The sequence below is a fragment of the Oryx dammah genome, unplaced genomic scaffold (assembly GCF_014754425.2).
Source record: "Oryx dammah isolate SB20612 unplaced genomic scaffold, SCBI_Odam_1.1 HiC_scaffold_1, whole genome shotgun sequence".
Classification (NCBI taxonomy): Eukaryota; Metazoa; Chordata; class Mammalia; order Artiodactyla; family Bovidae; genus Oryx; species Oryx dammah.
In genome coordinates this window covers 48,648,398-48,655,428 of record NW_024070185.1, presented here as the reverse complement: position 1 = coordinate 48,655,428, position 7,031 = coordinate 48,648,398, and the positions used below count along the sequence as shown (strand labels likewise).

The following is a 7,031-nucleotide window of genomic DNA, read 5'->3' as shown; positions in this document are numbered from 1 at the left end:
CGAACTGAAAGTTGTTCAGTAGTGTCCGACTCTGCAACCCCTTGGACTATATAGTCCACGGAATTCTCTAGTTCAGAATACTGGAGTAGATAGCCTTTCTCTTCTCCAGGGGATCTTCCCAATCCAGGGATTGAACTCAGGCCTCCCTCATTGCAGGCGGATTCTTTACCAACTGACCTATCAGGGAAGCCCAATTATTTGTTAAAAGATTTTTCTTTTTAATGTTCAACAGGCTGAGTCATAGCAAGAAGTCTTAAATCCTATTGGCTTCTTTTGATTGTATTTGCAAGTACCTCATGAAAATGTGCAAATCAGCCCATCTCAGAGTTTCCAGCTTCCTGTTGATTGTGTGACAGAGTTGCCAGGCACATAACACATTTGTTTTATAGCCCCACATGATGAACTCACAGTGTTTTACCTCCAGGACTGAAAGTCCTTAATTTGTTCTTTGAGGAACAGCCTGTTTTCATCAGGAGACACGCTTTTGTTGATCAAGCAATTCTACAGAAAGTGAAATTCAAGAAAAAAGATCTGCAGAGATGGGTTAGTGAGGAAGTATCTGCCCAGTGCCTGTGAAAACATAGCAGTTCTCATTTTCCAATTAAACACATTTATTACCTTTTAAATGAAGTTTCCCAAATAGGCCTACATCCAGCATAACAGCAATCTCCAGGGCAAAGAAAAAAAAAAGCAAAGAAAACATTGATTAGTGACTCTGTACTGAGTGCTCTGTTTAAGAGAAGTCATATAAGTGTCAAAGAGTATATGGCATATTTAAAATATGACTTTGGTAAAATGTAACTCTCTCCTTAAGAATCATTTTTTAAAATCCAGCTTAAATATGTTGTAGAGTGAGGAAAAATATATGTACAATAGATATTGTTTTTCTGGTTGATATTAGAATTCCTCTTAGGGAGTACAACAATGCATTCTGTGTGTGTGTGTGTGTGTGTGTGTGTGTGTGTTTATCTGTTCCATGTCAGCCACTCATCCCCCAACTACCCTCTTCAGACACTGAGGAGGTAGGGATGAAATGGCAGACACTTCTGCTCCCCATGTGCTATCTACACTCTAGTCTGCATTAACATGTGCTCCGTCATATCTGACTCTTTGCAATCCCGTGGACAGAGGAGCACCCTAGCAGCACTGCAACCCTAGCAGCACTACAGGATAGTCCATGAGATTTCCCAGGCAAGAATTCTTGAGTGGGTTGCCATGTCCTTCTCCAGCGGATCTTCCCAACCCAAGGCTTGAACTCAAGTCTCCTGAATCTCCTGCACTGGCAGGCAGATTCTCTAGTCTGAACGCATCTGAAAAAAATCACTGGGGTTTAAGGTAAGGTTTGTGGAGCTGGGGTGAAGAAAAATAAGAAAGACTTGTAAAGTACTCAGAATAGGAAAGGAGCAGTAACTTAGGGACAGGGCAAGCACAAAATCAAGTAGAAGGTAAGAATTTAGAGAAAAGAGAGGGATAAGAATAAGGCAAAAGCTTAAACCTGAGGTAGTGAAAACGCCTGAGAAACACTGAAAAATCAAGTTGTCTAATATCCAGCTTTAAAATATCTGTTGAGCAAGTATTTTGTCATTACCTATGAACAACTAGAAGAATCCTCTACACTCCTGGAACTACCACCATACATAGAGAACTGGCATTTAGAAGCAGCTAGAAACTGGAGCAGAGATGTCTAGTAAACTACACACAGGGTAAGTCAAGGGACTCGGACAGGTCTAAATGCGAGATAAAAATCTGAGCTCATCTTAAGGTGCTGTGGGGCCCCAGATGAAATCCATTAAAGAAATCTCCTCCCCTCTGTGTGTGTGTGTGTGTGTACATACCTGTGTGTATTTATTTATTATATACAAAAAATTTCAGGTTAGAACTGGATCTGGAACAGATGGGTTACAAATCGGAAAAGGAGTAGGTCAAGACTATATATTGTCACCTGTCTATTTAACTTCTATGCAGAGTACATCATGAGAAATGCCACGCTGGATGAAGCACAAGCTGGAATCAAGATTGCTGGGAGAAATATCAATCACCTCAGATATGGAGAAGACACCACCCTTATGGCAGAAAGTGAAGAAGAACTAAACAACCTCTTGATGAAAGTGAAAGAGGGGAGTGAAACAGTTGACTTAAAACTCAGCATTCAGAAAACTAAGATCAGTGCTCGCTTCAGTAGCACATATACTAAAACTGGAATGATACAGAGAAGATTAGCATGGCCCCTGCACAAGGATGACACGCAAATTCATGAAGCGTTCCATATTTTTTAAAACACTGATGAAAGAAATCAAAGAGACACTAATAGATGGAGAAATATACCATGTTCGTGGATCAGAAGAATCAATATAGTGAAAATGAGTATACTACCCAAAGCAATTTACAAATTCAATGCAATCCCTATCAAGCTACCAGCGATACTTTTCACAGAACTAGAACAAATAATTTCAAGATTTGTATAGAAATACAAAAAACCTCGAATAGCCAAAGCAATCCTGAGAAAGAAGAATGGAACTGGAGGAATCAACTTGCCAGACTTCAGGCTCTACTACAAAGCCACAGTCATCAAGACAGTATGGTACTGGCACAAAGACAGAAGTGTAGATCAATGGAACAAAATAGAAAGCCCAGAGATAAATCCACACACATATGGACACCTTATCTTTGACAAAGGAGGCAAGAATATACAATGGAGTAAAGACAATCTCTTTAACAAGTGGTGCTGGGAAAACTGGTCAACCACTTGTAAAAGAATTAAACTAGATCACTTTCTAACACCTCACACAAAGATAAACTCAAAATGGATTAAAGATCTAAAGGTAAGACCAGAAACTATAAAACTCCTAGAGGAGAACATAGGCAAAACACTCTCCGACATAAACCACAGCAGGATCCTCTATGATCCACCTCCCATAATTCTGGAAATAAAAGCAAAAATAAACAAATGGGACCTAATTAAAATTAAAAGCTTCTGCACAACAAAGGAAAATATAAGCAAAGTGAAAAGACAGCCTTCTGAATGGGAGAAAATAATAGCAAATGAAGCAACTGACAAACAACTAATCTCAAAAATATATAAGCAACTCCTGCAGCTCAATTCCAGAAAAATAAATGACCCAATCAAAAAATGGGCCAAAGAACTAAATAGACATTTTTCCAAAGAAGACATACGGATGGCTAACAAACACATGAGAAGATGCTCAACATCACTCATTATTAGAGAAATGCAAATCAAAACCACAATGAGGTACCACTTCACACCAGTCAGAATGTCTGCGATCCAAAAATCTGCTGCAATAAATGCTGGAGAGGGTGTGGAGAGAAGGGAACCCTCCTACACTGTTGGTGGGAATGCAAACTAGTACAACCACTATGGAGAACAGTGTGGAGATTCCTTAAAAAATTGCAAATAGAACTGCCTTATGACCCAGCAATCCCACTGCTGGGCATACACACTGAGGAAATCAGAATTGAAAGAGACATGTGTACCCCAATGTTCATCGCAGCACTGTTTATAATAGCCAGGACATGGAAACAACCTAGATGTCCATCAGCAGATGAATGGATAAGAAAGCTGTGGTACATATACACAATGGAGTATTACTCAGCCATTAAAAAGAATACATTTGAATCAGTTCTGATGAGATGGATGAAACTGGAGCCAATTATACAGAGTGAAGTAAGCCAGAAAGAAAAACACCAATACAGTATACTAACATATATGGAATTTAGAAAGATGGCAATGATGACCCTGTATGCAGGACAGCAAAAAAAGACACAGATGTGTATAGCGGACTTTTGGACTCAGAGGGAGAGGGAGAGGGAGAGATGATTTGGGAGAATGGCATTGAAACATGTATAATATCATGTAAGAATCGAATCGCTAGTCTATGTCCGATGCAGGATACGGCATGCTTGGGGCTGGTACACGGGGATGACCCAGAGAGATGTTGTGGGGAGGGGAGTGGGAGGGGGGTTCATGTTTGGGAACGCATGTACACCCGTGGTGGATTCATGTCAATGTATGGCAAAACCAATACAGAATTGTAAAGTAAAATAAAAAATAAAGAAAGAAAGAAGGGGAAAAAAAAAAGAAAACTAAGATCATGGCATCTGGTCCCATCACTTCATGGCAAATAGGTGGGAAAACAATGGAAACAGTGACAGACTTTATTTTGGGGGCTCCAAAATCACTGCAGATGGTGACTGCAGCCATGAAATTAAAAGACGCTTGCTCCTTGAAAGGAAAACTATGACCAACCTAGATAGCATATTAAAAAGCAGAGACATTACCTTGCCAACAAAGGTTTGTCTAGCCAAAGCTATGGTTTTTCCAGTTGTCGTGTATGGATGTGACAGTTGGACTATAAAGAAAGCTGAGCATCAAAGAATTGATGCTTTTGAACTGTGGTGTTGGAGAAGACTCTTGAGAGTCCCTTGGATAGCAAGAAGATCCTACCAATCCATCCTCAAGGAAATCAGTCCTGAATATTCATTGGAAGGACTTATGCTGAAGCTGAAACTCCAATACTTTGGCCACCTGATGCAAAGAACTGACCCATTTGAGAAGACCCTGATGCTGGGAAAGATTGAAAGCAGGAAGAGAAGAGGATGAGATGGTTGGATGGCATCAGCGAATCTATGGACATGAGTTTGAGTAAACTCCAGGAGTTTGTGATAGACAGGAAAGCCTGGCATGCTGCAGTCCATGGGGTCACAAAGAGTCGGACACAACTGAGTGACTGAACTAAAATGAACAGCACAAATAATTAACCTTGAGAATTTAAACTTGAATCCCAAATTCAACAGCCAGCCATTTCTGTTTCTTCAGTTGTAAAATTAATCATGCCTGGTGCTACCTGCCTTCACAGAGCCTCAGTATTCACATCTGTGTGATAGGGGTTATTTCTTTCTGTTCCATAAGACAATTCTGAAAGCTGAATTCAACAATATGCATTACAGCAATTTGTAGTTTGCCAATTTGGGGGGCTCCAAAATCACTGCAGATGGTGACTGTAGCCATGAAATTAAAAGATGCTTACTCCTTGGAAGAAAAGTTATGACCAACCTAGATACTATATTCAAAAGCAGAGACATTACTTTGCTGACTAAGGTCCGTCTAGTCAAGGCTATGGTTTTTCCTGTGGTCATGTATGGATGTGAGAGTTGGACTGTGAAGAAGATGAGCGCCGAAGAATTGACGCTTTTGAACTGTGGTGTTGAAGACTCTTGAGAGTCCCTTGGACTGCAAGGAGATCCAACCAGTCCATTCTGAAAGAGATCAGCCCTGGGATTTCTTTGGAAGGAATGATGCTAAAGCTGAAACTTCAGTACTTTGGCCACCTCATGCGAAGAGTTGACTCATTGGAAAAGACTCTGATGCTGGGAGGGATGGGGGCAGGAGGAGAAGGGGACGACCGAGGATGAGATGGCTGGATGACAACACGGACTCGATGGATGTGAGTCTGAGTGAACTCTGGGAGTTGGTGATGGACAGGGAGGCCTGGAGTGCTGCGATTCATGGGGTCACAGAGTCGGACACGACTGAGTGACTGAACTGAACTGAACTGAACCACTAAACAATAAAATAAATAATAATAAAAACAATAATTTTTATTTGGACACCTCTGAACATTCTAAAGCTCTTTATTGTACATTATCTTCTTTTTTGTTTACAACTACTCTGCAAGATAAACGTTACTAGTACTACTGAAAGGCAATAAGAGAAAGCTCTGAGAGGCTAATTGAGTATCTCAAAGTCACACAGCAAATGTGAGAGGTCACTTCCTATTTCAAGAATGGCATTTTTTACAACATGCATTTTTTTCCTAACTGCTTGAAGAGATATATCAGATAACCTGCAGTAACATCAGTTTCACCTAACCCATCTTGCCTCTGACTGAACAAACTCTGTACAAATGACCCACATCAGAGACTTTGAACTGTCTTTATATCCAGTTAAAAACAAATATCCAGAAGTATGGAGCCATTCCCTCCTCCAAAGAATCTTCCAACCCAGGGATTGAACCCAGGTCTCTTGCATGGCAGGCAGAGCCACCTTTACCATCTGAGCCACCAGGGAAGCCCAGCACATGGAGAGGGTAGGCTAAAAGGGAAGAGAGTGAAGAAAATGTTGAAGTTGAAAACAGAGTTTTTATCATGCTGGGTAATTGCTTTCCATAGGATCTTTTTTTAAGCAGAAATTATAGATCCATAATATGCTAATGAACATTCACACTCACAGCATGTGCTGTAATGACTCCAAGTGGAGAAGCACGCAGCTTCCATTCACTTTGAACAGGCTGCCAGATGAAATCCTACCTGGTTTCAAGCAATCACAGATTAAATAATATCAGTAGCTTACTTTAAAATACACACACACACACACACACCCCACCACCGTCACCACCAACACCACTACCACCACAATAAAATAATATTATGATTACAATAAAATAGAATCAGAGAGGAAAAGGAATCTTTAGAAGAAATTGTGAAATGACCCTCAAATTAAGCATTTTTAAAGGTTAAACAAAGCAGAATATATTAGGGAATCTGATGGAAACCTCCTGCTCATCCTAGTTTACTGTCAATTACGATTGTTAGAAATGCCAGAACCTGAGAGACATAACATCAATAAAAAATGTTGTAGTGATATTAAGCACAGGATAATTCTCTTAACACTTTTTCTAGACCAATATAATTTCTCACCTCTCCATATGGCTCAGCTGGAGTATGGGTGTATTATACATTTATGTGAATAGAGTACCCAGTCTAGTCCCTGCCACCCATCCCTTCACAATAACACAGCTGTCAGCATTTCAGATCTGAGCACATTGAATATAAATCATTTACTCATGTTCTCCCTACATCATTTTGCCAACTGATAGGGAAAAATCCAGTCAGTAAGGGCTGATAATTTTCATTATTCCTCTCTCTGTGCTGTGGGACAGCTTTATGGTACAGACATGATTCTGTGTGATGTTGTCACCTCTTTTTTCTCCTGTTTTCTCTACTTAGGACTAAAA

General features: G+C 40.2%; 1 non-coding gene across 1 annotated transcript; it reads left to right on the top strand.

The window, feature by feature from the left end:
- Positions 1 to 2,166: 2,166 nt before the first annotated feature.
- Positions 2,167 to 2,273, top strand: LOC120867946. The gene has a single exon (XR_005722087.1). It is a non-coding gene; the product is annotated as a U6 spliceosomal RNA (small nuclear RNA).
- Positions 2,274 to 7,031: the final 4,758 nt, after the last annotated feature.